Here is a 16,035-nt window from a genome sequence, read left to right as displayed (position 1 = left end):
AGGAATACAACAAATGTAAAAACAGTGACTGCAAGTGGGCCTGCAGGGGTTTAAACGTTTTTAAGAGGACAAGGCGTTATTTTTAGGAAATATGGTGCGAAATTGTGATTGTGTTTCAGTGCGCGATGCGCCACCCTCACGGCAGACGGTGGATGAAGGCTGGCCGGCGCGTTATGCAGGTGACACAGTTTTGCAACGACCGTCGGTATGTGTGTACGAGCGCGGCAGCCATCGACAGCCAGAACGCAGCATTAGCAGAATTACGCAGGCGCGGGCCGTGTGTGGCGCGGTTTCGTTAGCCAACTCATCGACAACATTCTAATAAACACGGCGCCGCGTAACCGGCGGATCCGGCAGTGGTCTGCACTATTTAAGGGCATCGGAGGTGGGCGTCGGCATCAGTTCGACTGATTGGGCATTCGGTTGCTGTTACGTTGTCGTCATCAGGGACGGCGGAGGGCGTTGGCCGCTGCTGCATCGGCGACTCCCGGCGTCGTCACGAGCCGCAGCGTCTGCAGGAGGCGAGCTAGGCCGCGCCTCGTGCTGCTACCCTCCTACCGCCCGCACAGCCGCTGACTTAGCACGGCGTCGCGTTCCCCAGGCTGAGCGCATCAGCACGTCTCCACCACGACACGAGCAGTGGGGCTGAGCTACCAGAAAATGTATTGGAAGAACCAACAATAAAGAGAAAGATTGCTAAAAACAGCCACCTTCTTCTGCCCAGCCACACCTACAACCCCGACCACGTCACCCGCTCCGGTCATCCTATTGCAGTTTGATGAATCGGCAACAATTCTAAACATATATGTGGTGAAGTAAACTTGCAATAGGGTTTAACTTGGTGAAATTTCAGAACTATCTGGTGGCTTGAAACCTTCCTATCTGCACAATTTTTAGGCATGATTCTGGGAGTGGAAGACAGGCAAGGGCAAATTTAACGAGGAACGGAAAATTAAGATGATTCTTGGGACAGAGCATCACAATAGGCATAAGGACTTAATTTGAATGTCCACAAACCCGCAAGCGCAGCTCGCCACAGAATAGCGGTCCCAATGGAGTCCTCCACCCAGAACCGCACCCTCTTCCTCTCCCGTCGTCAAGTCGGTCGGATGGTGAGGCACACCGGAATAATTTGTTGGTCAGTCAGACAATCAGGAACTGGGTCAGCATATAATATGGCTAACTAGTCCAGTCCACAAAACTGACAACCTGATAGTGTTAGATCAACTAAGACAGTAACCACATAAAACACAAGACTAATTCACCACTTGAACCTTCTGTAAATTTGTTCCCTTTTTTTAAAAAAAAATGACGAACTCTTAAACAAGATTATAATACTTAAGCCCAAAAAATCCTATACTTTGACGGTGTTAAGACGGACTGTTTATTGAAAAATTCCACTAGATACAAATACTGCACCTTACCAATATACGGCAATAATCAACAGTCCACAGTGTCTGGAACACGATATCCGTCTCCCTTTGCAACTAGGGCAAATGGATATCCCCACTGGACGTCCAATATAATTCTAAAAGACAATTTAAAAGACGTTTAATAACTCAGCACAATAATTGCCCTGTCTATCCTAGTAGGACCCATATTAGTTGGACCTCTTCACAGATCCACCCAAAAAACAATGCCACAAGCAATTCAAACAATACTAAAACCAATCAGTGTGCAGCAACATGGACGAAATGCAAGTAACAAGAGGTATACAGTATCCAGAAGCGGCCAAAAGACCCACCACACGTCGTCAACTGAGACGACCGACCGACCAACCAACCAACCAATGGTCGTTCCTGATGAAGTCACTGGTAAGGGAAAAGGTAAGTGAATCGCTTATTGATATCTTGTTACCCAGAAGTCACTTCCACAGATGGCAACACAATCGGTGGCAGTGGCAACACACTTTCGATAGAAAACCAAAAGCAATCAGCCTCTCGCAGAACGGAGCCTTTGGTCACTTCCCACACAATCGGCCAACAGTCGTCCCAACCGCTTTAGCTCGGAGCCCCAGCTTCCTCCCAGCGCTATCCAAACGAGACTTGCACGCCGTGAAAATTCGGCCCACTACCTGCGGCGGGGCCATATTACAAATCCCAATGGTAATTGAACTGCCTGAGTCTAACTGGCTGAGACTAGCTGGCCGCAGACCAGTTTCTGGTTGAGTTCAAACGTACGGCAAGAAACAACCGTTAATGCTGCGGACACGAGCACATCAGCTAGCAGGTTTGGGCCGACCAGTCTCAATACGGCGCATATGGTGTCATCCATTAGGTCTCGAGCCTCGCTCGATTGGAAATTCGCGCACCAAATGATCCCTTTTTCCACATGGGGAAACGCTTTATGACCAGAAGGTTTAAATGGTAACTAGTGGGGTTTACTGTCTTGGACTCTAACCCTTTGCATGGTTGCGCTGCTCGTCTGTGAATCTCAAAGCCTTCATGGAAGACAATTCATTTAATTCAGAAACCGTAGTGGGCTTCTGGGCGCATGCAGTCCATAACCGATCTTCCGGTCTCCTGCCCTGGAGAATGTTGAACATACTGTCATGTTCCATCTACATCTACATCTAAATTTATACTCCGCAAGCCACCCAACGGTGTGTGGCGAAGAGCACTTTACGTGCCACTGTCATTACCTCCCTTTCCTGTTCCAGTCGCGTATGGTTCGCGGGAAGAACGACTGCCGGAAAGCCTCCGTGCGCGCTCGAATCTAATTTTTCATTCTTGATCTCCTCGGGAGGTATAAGTAGGGGGAAGCAATATATTCGATACCTCATCCAGAAACACACCCTCTCGAAATCTGGACAGCAAGCTACACCGCGATGCAGAGCGCCTCTCATGTAGAGTCTGACACTTGAGTTTGCTAAACATCTCCGTAACGCTATCACGCTTACCAAATAACCCTGTGACGAAACGCGCCGCTCTTCTTTGGATCTTTTCTATCTCCTCTGTCAACCCGACCTGGTACGGATCCCACACTGATGAGCAATACTCAAATATAGGCCGAACGAGTGTTTTGTAAGCCACCTCCTTTGTTGATGAACTACATTTTCTAAGGACTCTCCCAATGAATCTCAACCTGGCACCCGCCTTACCAACAACTAATCTCATATGATCATTCCACTTCAAATCGTTCCGTACGCATACTCCTAGATATTTTACAGAAGTAACCGCTATCATATAATCATACAATAAAGGATCCTTCTTTCTATGTATTCGCAATGCATTACATTTCCCTATGTTAAGGGTCAGTTGGCACTCCCTGCGCACCAAGTGCCCATCCGCTGCAGATCTTCCTGCATTTCGCTGCAATTTTCTAATGCTGCAACTTCTCTGTATACTACAGCATCATCCGCGAAAAGCCGCATGGAACTTCCGATACTATCTACTATGTCATTTATATATATTGTGATTTTCATCTGCAAAGCGTCAACTTCCGTGCGCACACGCTTCATGTATTCGAGCAAATTCTCAGTAGACCTTGTACCCGCCAATAACGGTCGCGCTCTAATTCGTTGCGGAAACAAGGTGGTAACTTTATCACTTGACTCCTAAGATCTTCTATAGTGCCTCGTTTACTAAGCATTCCCGAAAGTACGCTGCTCAGTGAACCTCGAGTCAAAGCATATAATAAACACAATGTAACAGACGAGGAATCTGCAAGGCATCAGCATGACCCTCAAAATTATCAATCAGCCATAACAGCTCTTCAGCCTGGGGCAGCTGGTCAAAAGCTAAATCGGAAACTCCCGTAGCAATTGCATGATTGGTTTAGGCAACTTAGCATGTGAGTCTACAGCCGATCTATCCTGATCCGCCTCTCCTGCCAAGTCCCGGGTGGCGCTGCCCCTCTCTGTGCCACTCGCCTCTCCTTCTAAACTCATCGCGCTAGTAGTTACTTGTAAATCCTTGATGAAAGTAAACAATTGACTGACCATGTCATTGTTGCTTAGTAAGAGGGAGGTGTCTCAAATCAGAGATACAGTTCCTCAGTGGAAAAGTTGATCATGAACTTTCGCTATCTGCTTGCGACTCGGCTAATCCCCTTCACGAAACCGAATATTGAAACTAAACTCACTGAGAGCGCTAGAACAAGTAGAAAGCACTGTACCTAGCTCACCAATCAGGTTGGAAGAATATGAATTGTAAGCCAGCCCAAGGCAGCTCCTGGGATCCATCTCCCCTAATAAACCCCCACAAAATCACAAAAATATTGCACGAGAATATTAACCAGTAATACAATTCAGTAATGAAACCACGGGTGATGTCAACAGGGGGAAGACAAACTCCCCGCCCCCTTTTCACACAATGCAACAACCACACTCTGGTGCCATTAAAACGTTCTTTCATTGACGGCTGCAGGAGCAAACCGCAGGTTCAACATCACTTGTGGCTGGCAATATGTAGATTTATTTCATGAAAACATTTAAAGTTTTTATTTACAATGGAATGAAGCGAAAAGCCAGTTAACAACAAGCAATAATCACATAACGCTAGAAAAGCTTCAAAACTTTTTTCGAATTTTACGGGTATTTTTAAAAGAAAATTACAACACGATAAACAGCAATAACCACAGAGTGCCAGAAGGCTTAGAATTTACTTTAAAATTAACTATTAAAAATTTACAAGAAGATCAAAATCAGTAAAAACCAAGCGCCATAAGGCTTGGAAATAGTCTTGAAATTTTTAAGTATTACAACAAATTCAAGACCAATGCAGAGCCGTAGAAGGGTTAGAAGTATTTCCTTTCCAAAAAAAAATAAAAAATAAACACTTTAACAGAAATAGGTCAAGATATTTTACAATTGTTCCACAACAGTTTAAGTGAGTAAATGCCCCACTTCAAAACAATTAGTCCACTATGGTGGTTACCAGGAATACAACAAATGTAAAAACAACGACAGCAGGCAAGCGTGTAGGGGCTTAAACGTTTGGTAAATTGGCAAAAAAAACAAACATTATATACATATATAAAACAAACATCACTATTCCTAGCTACACAATTTTCAGGCTTGGTTCCAGGACGGAAAGGCAGGCAAGGGCAAATTTAAAAGGAGCGGAAAATTAAGAAGATCCCAGGACAGAGCGTTGCAGTAAACGTAAGAACTTCGCTTAAGTGTTTGACGACCCGCAACCGCAACTCGGCATGGAATAGCGGTCCCAATAACGTCTTTTTTTTTCTTTTCTTTATTGTGATTTCATGCCCCTGCCCCATATGGGCAGGGGAGGGCTGTCAGCAGCACAATCCGCCGCTCTTCAGCCGAGTGACATGGGAACTAAAACAAGAATAAATTAATACATACATAAGGAGATAAAAAAGGGGAACATAAAACAGAGTAAGGGGAGAAAATGGAGGTAAAAATACACTGTCATGTAGAAGTTCATTGGGAACAGTTAAAAAGGTCACCAGAAAGTTAAAAAACACAGTTGGCGATTCTTAAAACACAGAGAAGACACTGGATGCGCATGCACAGGTTAAAAGTTGGCCACAGTATAAAAAACACTCCGAAACAACACACTTAAAACCCACTTGGAGCACATACGACGAGGAATAAAACTACCAGGCGGGACCTGCCGAGGGAAAGGTCAGAGAGGATGGAAAAGGAGGGGAGAGCACGGGGCAGCTGGGGAAGCGGCGGGATGATGAGAGGAGGGGCAACCGTGGGTTCACGAAGAGGCAGGAGACACATGGGGCGGGAGAGGAAAAGGGAAGACAGGGCAGGAGGGAGCGCAGAGACACTGAAAGAAGGCACAAGAGATGGACGGGGAGTAGGAGGGGAAATCCGCTCAGAAGGAGTGAGGGGGAGGAGAGGGAGCCCTGAGGAGGAGGCAGGAAGAGGGGGTTAGAGTTGGTAGGAAGGGTAGATGTCAGGGCGAAGCTCATCATCCGGGAGTGGTAGACAGTGGAAGTTGTGTTGGGAAAGGAGATGGAGGGTGTGGAGATGGAGAGAGGGAGGGACACAACGGTAAAGGCGCGGCAACTGGTTGGGAGTGGAGAGGAAGGGAGACACCAGGAGGTGAGGGGGATCAAGGCGGCGGACAATATATAGTGTGCGAATGTGTTCAAGGAAAAGGAGAAGGTGGGGGAAGGGGATGAGGTCATAAAGGATGCGCGTGGGGGACGGAAGGCGGATGCGGAAGGCGAGGCGGAGTGCATGGCGCTCAAGGATTTGGAGGGCTTTATAGAACCGGGGAGGGGCGGAAATCCAAGCGATGCTGGCATAACAAAGGATGGGGCGGATCATGGATTTGTAGGTGTGAAGGATGGTGGAAGGGTGCAGACCCCACGTCCGGCCGGACAGGAGTTTCAGGAGGCGGAGGCGATTGTGAGCTTTGTTTTGGATGGTAAGGAGATGGGGAGTCCAGGTGAGGTGGCGGTCGAGTGTGAGGCCAAGGTATTTGAGGGTAGGAGTGAGGTGGATAGGACGGCCGTAAATGGTGAGGTAGAAATCATGGAGGCGGAAGGAGCGGGTGGTGCGGCCTATGATGATCGCCTGGGTCTTGGAGGGATTAACACGGAGGAACCACTGGTTGCACCAAGCGGTGAAGTGGTCAAGGTGGGTTTGGAGGGTACGTTGGGACTGTTGAAGGGTAGGATAAAGGGGTAGGAAGGCGGTGTCATCAGCGAACTGGAGAAGATGAACAGGAGGGAGAGGTTTGGGCATATCAGCAGTGTACAGGAGATAGAGGAGAGGGGAAAGGACAGAACCTTGGGGCACGCCGGCAGAGGGGTAGAAAGTATGGGAGTTGGAATTGTGGATAGTCACATAGGAGGGACATGGGAGAGGAAGGAAGCAACGAGACGGACGAAGTTGATGGGGAGAGCATAGGTCTGGAGTTTGAAAAGGAGCCCGGGATGCCAGACACGGTCATAGGCGTTCTGGAGATCAAGGGAAACAAAGATAGCAGAGCGACGGGAGTTAAGTTGGAGGGAAAGAAGATGGGTAAGGTTAAGGAGCTGGTCGTCAGCAGAGAGGGAAGGCCGGAAGCCACATTGGGTAAGAGGAAGGAGGCGGTGCTGGTTAAGGTGGCGGTGGATACGGCGAGAGAGGATGGCCTCAAAGACCTTACTGAACACGGAGGTGAGGCAGCCCCATAACGTCCTCGTACCGGCCCTAATATAGGTCTCCGCCCAAAACTGTGCCTGCTTCCTTTCCCTTCGTCAATTCTGCCGGCTGGTGACGCACACCGGAACAATTTGTCAGCCGATTGGACAACCACGTACCGGGGCAGCATACAATATAGCCAACTAGCCCATCCTGTAAAACTGACAATTTCATGCTAGTGTTAGATCAGCCTAGACAATAACCACGTAAATCACAAGAATAATTCACCCTTGAACCTTCTGCAAATTTGTTCCCTTCTTCTTTAAAAAAAATTACCAACAGTCAAATGACGTTATAATACTTAGGCCCAAGAACTAATCAAAGATAACTGCAATTAAACTATTATTTGTCTCCATAACTCTGACAAACATTTAAACAAGAGGAAAATCTAGTATCGGACAGTGTTAAGATTGACTGCTCATTGAAAAAAACTTCTCTAGATACAATTACTGCACCTTACTAATACAGGGCATTAATCAACAGTCCACAGTGTCTGCTACATGCCAGCCATCTCTCTGAGCGGCTAGGGGTAATGGACACCCCCAATGGTTGGCCACTTTCATTCTGAAACACAATTTTAAAGAAATTTAACAACTCGGCGCAGTAAGTGCCCTGGCTATGCCAGTAGGACTCCTACTAGTTGGACCCCTTCACAGATCCACCCAAAAAACAATACCAAAAGTAACTCAAACGATACTAAAACATGTCACTGTGCAGCAACAGGGACGAACTGCAAGTAATCAGGGGCATACAAAATCCAGAAGTGGCCCAAAGACTCAACACACGTCGTCCGCTGAGACGACCGACCGCTGAGACGACCGACCGACCAACCGACTTTCGTTCCCGATGAGATCACAGGCAAGGGAAAAGGTTGTAAGTGACAGCTCGTTACCATGAGATCACTTCGACGGATGGCAGCACAATCGGCGGCGATGGAAACCAACAGCCACCAGCCGCTCACTGAACAGAGTCCTTGGTCACTTGCCGCACAATCGACCAACCGTCGACCCGACCGCTTCCGCTCGGAGCCCCAACCTTCTCACAGCGCTGTCCGAACGAGACTTGCGGGCCGCGAAAATACGGCACACCGGCCGCGGCGCGGTGGCAGCGCCAACGGACGACCAGAGAAGAAACCGAGCAGAGGAAGGCGCACGGAAAACAAATCGATACAAGCCGACACGGCTTACTAGGTGATGAAAGTTGATTCTTATGTAACATATCTCACGCTTCGTATAAAATTGTCTGTCTCTTTCCAGACAGATCTTTTATCAGTTTTCTTCATGCGATTCAAGTTTTCGTAATTGGGCTTGTCTTTTATAAATGACCAGTAACCCGCCCCTATTGTTATCAAACACTACATGAGTGGATAGTCAAGGCAATTCACGCTCACTTTTAAGAAAAGCTAGTTTTTCACGCATTTCAGTGTTTATGACTTCATATCTCGTGAAGTTTCTGACGAAAAATTATATGCTTTTGAATGCACATTCAGTAACACATGTGGATACCCTCTGCAAAATGTGACGATGATGTTTTGGTTTGTGGGGCGCTCAACTGCGCGGTTATCAGCGCCCGTACAAAGTCCCACCCTTTACTTAGTCCAAACTCGTCCTTTTCATGAAGTGATGAGGACAACACAAACACTCAGTCATGTGAAAAATCCCTGACCCCGCCGGGAATCGAACCTGGGACCCCGTGCTCGGGAAGCGAGAACGCAACCGCGAGACGACGAGCTGCGGACCCTGTAAAATGTGTTACGAGTGGAGTTACTATTACAGAAGTAATAGTGCCTTATGCACTAAAAGCTAAAATGCAGTGAAGGATGAACAGTTTCCCTATCATTGATGTGTGGGAAGTGTCAGCAAGAATAATTTAGGAACGGTTTGTAATTATGTCACTAAATGGTCTCATTCTCCATCACTGGAGGAACATAGACTGGCTAAATTGTACGCCGTAGGTTATGATGCCTCAGTAGGTTACTTATTGCAAACAATTTACCTAAGGTATACCTCCCAATGGGTAGATTGTGACAGCAATTTAATTTTTGCAGTTAAGTCAATAAACTGTGTGAAATAGTGAAAATTACAATTTTGTTGACTCCAAAAGCGGTTAGATAGGTCTACAGCAAATGTAATTGGGTTATCATTGTGTAGTAGTACAGGTCCCTGCCTTCACTGACATGTGTTGGAAGCCAGAAGCAACCCATAGTCTAAACAGTGTAATAGGTTTTGTGGGTGACAGCTTCTATCGACTAATCGGGCAAAGCCCGATGTGAGAGTTCTTCTCATCGCATGTATTGACACTTTTATAGAAAAAGCTACTGAACGTATGGGGGCGTTACAATCGAAACACGAGGTCACAATACCTCTGATAACTAGTTCTGTTCAAAAGACGACAATTCAATTATTTTTAATTAATTGAAATACTGACGATACACATTAATAACTATCGTGGTATATTGTCCTGTCAAAAGTATCCGGACACCTCCCTGTAACGCAGAACTAAATAAGTTATGACGCGGATCTGCCATTATACACTATGTGATCAAAAGTATCCGGACACCCCCAAAAACATACGTTCTTCATATTAGGTGCATTGTGCCGCCACATACTCCCAGGTACTCCATATCAGCGACCTCAGTAGTCATTAGACATCGTGAGAGAGCAGAATGGGGCGCTCCGCAGAACTCACGGACTTCGAACGTGTTCAGGTGATTAGGCGTCACTTGCGTCATACGTCTGTACGCGAGATTTCCACACTCCTAAACATCTCTAGGTCCACTATTTCCGATGTGATATTGAAGTGGAAACATGAAGGGACACGTACAGCACAAAACCGTACAGGCCGACCTCTTCTGTTGACTGACAGAGACTGCCGACGGTTGAAGAGGGTCGTAATGTGTAACAGGCAGACATCTATCTAGACCATCAAACAGGAATCCCAAACTGCATTAGGATCCACTGCAAGTACTATGACAATTAGGCAGGAGGTGAGAAAATTTGGATTTCATGGTCGAGCGGTTGCTCATAAGCCACACACCACGCCGGTAAATGCCAAACGACGCCTCGCTCAGTTTAAGGAACGTAAACACTGGACGATTGAACAGTGGAAATACAGTGAGTGGAGTAAGGAATCACCATACATAATGTGGCGATCCGATGGCAGGGTGTGAGTATGGTGAATGCCCGGTGAACGTCATCTGCCATCTTGTGTAGTGCCAATAGTAAAGTTCGGAGGCACTGATGTTATGGTATGGTCGTGTTTTTCATGGAGGGGTTTGCACCCCTTGTTGTCTTGCGTGGCACTATCACAGCACAGGCCTACATTGAAGTTTTAAGCACCTTCTTGCTTCCCACTGTTGAAGAGGAATTCGGGGATGGCGACTGCATCTTTCAGCACGATCGAGCACCTGTTCATAACGCACGGCCTGTGGCGGCGTGGCTACACGACAATAACATCCCTGTAATGGACTGGCTTGCACAGATTCCTGACTATAGGATGTTATGTTTTGGAATGCCGTCTTCATGCCAGGCCTCACCGACCGACATCGATACTTCTCAGTACAGTAATCCGTGAAGAATGGGCTGCCATTCCCCAAGAAACCTTCCAGTGCCTGACTGAACGTATGCCTGCGACACTGGAAGCTGTCATCAAGACTAAAGATGGGCCAACACCTTATTGAATTCCAGCATTATCAGTGGAGGGGGGGGGGGGGTGGGGGGTGTCACGAACTTGTAAGTCATTTTCATCCAGATGTCCGGATACTTTTGATCACATTGTGTAAGTAGAGGCGGGGAGGACTGTGTCGTCAGTAGAGACGCAGTAACAGTCGAATGTGTCAGTCAGGATAGCTCATTGACTTCGGACGTGTACAAGACTAAGTGTCATTAAATTTTACCTATCAAATCGGTCAAGGACAGTGTAATCCTTCTAAAGTTGCCATGTCAACTGTTGGTGATGTGATTGTGAAGTATAAACATGAAGCAATAACCGCAGCTAAACCAAGCCCAGGAAGACCTCATGTACTGAAGGATGGGGACCATCAAACATTTCGGAAGGTGGCTGTAAAAAATAGTATCAAATTAGCGGAAGGAATCACTCCTGAGTTCCGAAATGCTACCAGCAGTCCACCTAGAATACGACCGTGTGTAGGAATTTAAAAAGACTGGCGTACAAAGTTGTAGCAGCTCCTCATAAGGCACACATTTATGTAGTCAATGCTAACTGACCCTTGACCTGATGTGCCGGCCGTTAGCGGCCGAGCGGTTCTAGGCGCTTCAGTGCGGAACAGCGCGACCGCTACGGTTGCAGGTTCGAATCCTGCCTCGGGCATGGATGTGTGTGATGTCCTTAGGTTAGTTAGGTTTAAGTAGTTCTAAGTTCTAGGGGACTGATGACCTCAGATGTTAAGTGGCTGGTTCAAATGGCTCTGAGCACTATGGGACTTAACATCTGTGGTCATCAGTCCCCTAGAACTTAGAACTACTTAAACCTAACTAACCTAAGGACATCACACACATCCATGCCCGAGGCAGGATTCGAACCTGCGACCCTAGCGGACGCGCGGTACCGGATGAGCGCCTAGAACCGCTGGACCACCGCGGCCGGCAGATGTTAAGTCCCATAGTGCTCAGAGCCATTTGAACCCTTTTTTTTTTTAACCTGATGTAAAGAGCAACGTCACATGACTATGTATGGCTGGAAGCAAGTGATCTGGAGTAATGAATCACGCTGTACCTTGTGACAATCCCCTGGAAGAGTTTGCGTTTGCCGAATGTCTGGAGAACGTTACTTGACGACCGAGCGAGGTGGCGCAGTGGTTAGCACACTGGACTCGCATTCGGGAGGACGACGTTTCAATCCCGTCTCCGGCCATCCTGATTTAGGTTTTCCGTGATTTCCCTAATTCCTTTGAAAGGGCACGGCCGATTTCCTTCCCCATCCTTCCCTCACCTGAGCTTGCGCTCAGTCTCTAATGACCTAATCTCCTCCTCCATTACTTGACGTTATGTGTGTTACCAACAGTGAAATACGGATGGGCTGGTGCTGTGGCGTGGATCGTTTTTCGTGGTTAGGGTGTGTTTCCCTTATTGCGCTTAAGAAAACGTGGATTACGGAATGATATGAACACATTTCAGAGCATTGTGTACTATGTACAGTAAAGGGATACTTCAGAGAGGATAACTCCACCAGCATGATAATGAACTCTGTTAATAACGAGCATCTTTGAGGCAAATGTATGTGGACGGCAACACTGCTGAAATGGACTGGCCTGTGCAGAATCCCAACCTGAATGCAATGGAACAGCTTTGTGATGAGTCAGAATGCCGACTACTCCAGTAACACTTCCTGCTCTGGTTTCTGCTCTTGGGGAAGAATGGGCTGTCATTTCTCCACAGACGTTTATACACCTCGTTGAAACTGTCCCTAGCAGAGTCAAAGCCACATAAAAGTGAAAGATGGGCTCACCTCACATAAATGGCCATTAAAAGATATCCACATTCTTTTGATCGGACAGTGTACTTTGCCTAGACAAAGTATAATTTCAGTTTCTAACTCTCTGATAAACCAGAGTCGTTTGATGTACGTTACTATAACATTCTTTGCGATTTTCATTTCACATTTTTGCAGATTTTTTTGTTTTTGTATGCTTTAAGCCCTCCCACTCCATCTAAATTTGGCTCAATCAATATTAAGCAACCGGTTTGGAAGCTATCAGAATTAACTGAATTGTCTGTATAATGAGCCACCAACATAACGTAAAGTTGTACGATAATTTACTTCGCAAAAAGTTACAATTCTGACCTGGTGTGTATCTGACGCCATGACAATGACGTTACTTGGAACTAGAATAAAAGCAGTAGACTTACCTGAAGGGCGGTAGTAGTATCTGTGCAAACAGTCTTGAGAGGTACAGCAAGCAGGCTTTTAAAAGCTGCAAATGTGCGATTTTTCTGTATGGCTTGAAATTGGAAACACTTCTGTAGTTAGATAGTTAAGTACAGTACATTAGTGTTGTTAATAAACAGTGGTGTTATCAGGCCTGTTAGAGTATACAAGAGCGTCAGATGGTGAACTAACGGAGGTGCCGCGTAATAATGTAAGACAGTGTTATCAGCATCTTACAGAGTTGGAAAAGGGAATCATTGTGGACCTCCATATGACCGTCTGGTCGAATCGTATAATATTCATATTTGTGAGTCATTTGAATGGACAGTGCTTTGATGCTGGACTGCGTGGAAGCTTGAGGGCACATATATTCATTGTCAAGGTTTCCAGTCAACCACGTCTGTCCACCACAGAGCAGGACTGCGTGCTGCCCCTGAGCAAAAATTCGCTCATATTTTGTCAGCACAAGATGTACGTAGCCTCAAAATATGCAAAGTGGTTGGATAATAAATTTATAAATTTTATTCGTTAAAAGGAATTCTGTTATACGTTATAGAGCGCACGACAAAGTGGTGGGTTTGGCTGCCGATCGCGGTACAACAGCGACCTGGCGTCTAAAGAAAAAAGAATACGGGAGGCCAAAGAAGAGTTAATCATTTAAAACAATAATGATGTAAAAGAATAAGAATTTTAGTAGTATGTCCGAAGTGGGTCTGAAGTAGACGCAGAGTTCGTCGATTGTTCATGGTTAGGACACTAGTTCGGCGTTTGACGCTTAATTAATATTATATCTTGTAGTAGGAGAATTTATGATCTGACTTACGTATTTACATCGATACGCAAAGACAGGAAAATTAGCAAGATAATATTGGATTCTATCCTGATTGGAAAGTTTGAAATTTCTCATCACTTACGTAAGACTCATGTTTTCGTTTAATTCTGAAGAAGACAAGTCTGTTTTCACTTGAGTGAACAACCATATAAAGTTCAGCTCAGAAGTGGTGTGCTGTTTTCCTCAGAATTGATGTTTTACTCTAAAGCGATTATCTATTATCATTCTCTTTGGGATCTTCTGTTGAACACTGGCCGGTAATAATAATCTTTCTTCAGGGGTAGCAGTTCAACTGCCATATGCATTGATATGATCAGTGATCCAATGCTGGACTGCATGGCGGCATGAGGGCAGATATACTCGTCAAGGATCTGGTCAACCATATCTGCCCACCACAGAGGAGGACTGTCATATACATTATTTGGATGGACAGTGATCCGATGTTGGACTGCATGGGTACTTGAGAGCAGATACATTCGTCGTCAAAGTCCTAGTCGGCAATGTCTGACCACCACAGAGGAGACCTGTCATTTGGATGGAAAGTGATCCAATGCTGGACTGCATGGCAACATGAGGGCAGATATACCCGTCAAGGATCTGGTCAACCATATCTGCCCACCACAGAGGAGGACTGTCATATACATTATTTGGATGGACAGTGATCCGATGTTGGACTGCACGGGTACTTGAGAGCAGATACATTCGTCGTCAAGGTCCTAGTCAGCCATGTCTGACCTCCACAGAGGAGACCTGTCATTTGGATGGAAAGTGATCCAATGCTTGACTGCATGGCGACATGAGGGCAGATATACTCGTCAAGGATCTGGTCAACCATATCTGCCCACCACAGAGGAGAACTGTCATATACATTATTTGGATGGACAGTGATCCGATGTTGGACTGCATGGGTACGTGAGAGCAGATACATTCGTCGTCAAAGTCCTAGTCGGCAATGTCTGACCACCACAGAGGAGACCTATCATTTGGATGGAAAGTGATCCAATGCTGGACTGCATGGCGACGTGAGGGCAGATATACCCGTCAAGGATCTGGTCAACCATATCTGCCCACCACAGAGGAGGACTGTCATATACATTATTTGGATGGACAGTGATCCGATGTTGGACTGCACGGGTACTTGAGAGCAGATACATTCGTCGTCAAGGTCCTAGTCAGCCATGTCTGACCACCACAGAGGAGACCTGTCATTTGGATGGAAAGTGATCCAATGCTGGACTGCATGGCGACATGAGGGCAGATATACCCGTCAAGGATCTGGTCAACCATATCTGCCCACCACAGAGGAGGACTGTCATATACATTATTTGGATGGACAGTGATCCGATGTTGGACTACATGGGTACGTGAGAGCAGATACATTCGTCGTCAAGGTCCTAGTCGGCCATGTCTGACCACCACAGAGGAGACCTGTCATTTGGATGGAAAGTGATCCAATGCTGGACTGCATGGCGACATAAGGGCAGATATACTCGTTGCCAAGGGTCCGGTCAACCAAGTCTGACCATCACAAAAAAGGATTGCTATATATGCCATTTGGATGGAAGGTGATCCAATGTTGGACTGCATGGCAACTTCAGGGCAGATATACTTGTCGTCAAGATTACACTCGACCATGTGTCACAAAGGAGCACTGCCGTATAAGCCTTGCGAATGGACAGAGATTTGATGTTGGACTGCATGGCAATGTGAAGGCAGATACATTCAATGTCAAAGTTACTGTCGATCATGGCTATCATAAAGAAGGACTGCCATATATGCTATTCAGACGGATTGTGATCTGATGTTGTACTACACGGCAATATGAGGGCAGATATACTCGTTGTCAAGGTTTTGGTCGACCGTATCTGACCTCCACAAAGGGTAATTGCCATATTCGTCTCCAAGCACATCACAACCCATTTACACCTGCAACTACCATCCGAGAGCACGTAATGGACACCCTGCAAAATTCTGTGTCATCCCACATCTTTGGTCAGAGACTAACGGCAGCCAGACTACTGACCTAGCGCCTCACCATCAAAACAAAGGGCTGCGTGCGATTAGAGCGGTGTCATGACCAAGAAGCATGGACTGCTAATGAATGGCGTCACATTATTTTCAGGGATGAATCGCTATTCTTAACATCGCTTATGATCATCGGCTGTGAGTATCGCGGCAACCTGGGGTGAGTTTCCCTAATTCCAAT

This window comes from Schistocerca piceifrons, chromosome 2 (assembly GCF_021461385.2).
Source record: "Schistocerca piceifrons isolate TAMUIC-IGC-003096 chromosome 2, iqSchPice1.1, whole genome shotgun sequence".
Classification (NCBI taxonomy): domain Eukaryota; kingdom Metazoa; phylum Arthropoda; class Insecta; order Orthoptera; family Acrididae; genus Schistocerca; species Schistocerca piceifrons.
Note: the sequence above shows the minus strand (reverse complement) of the source record.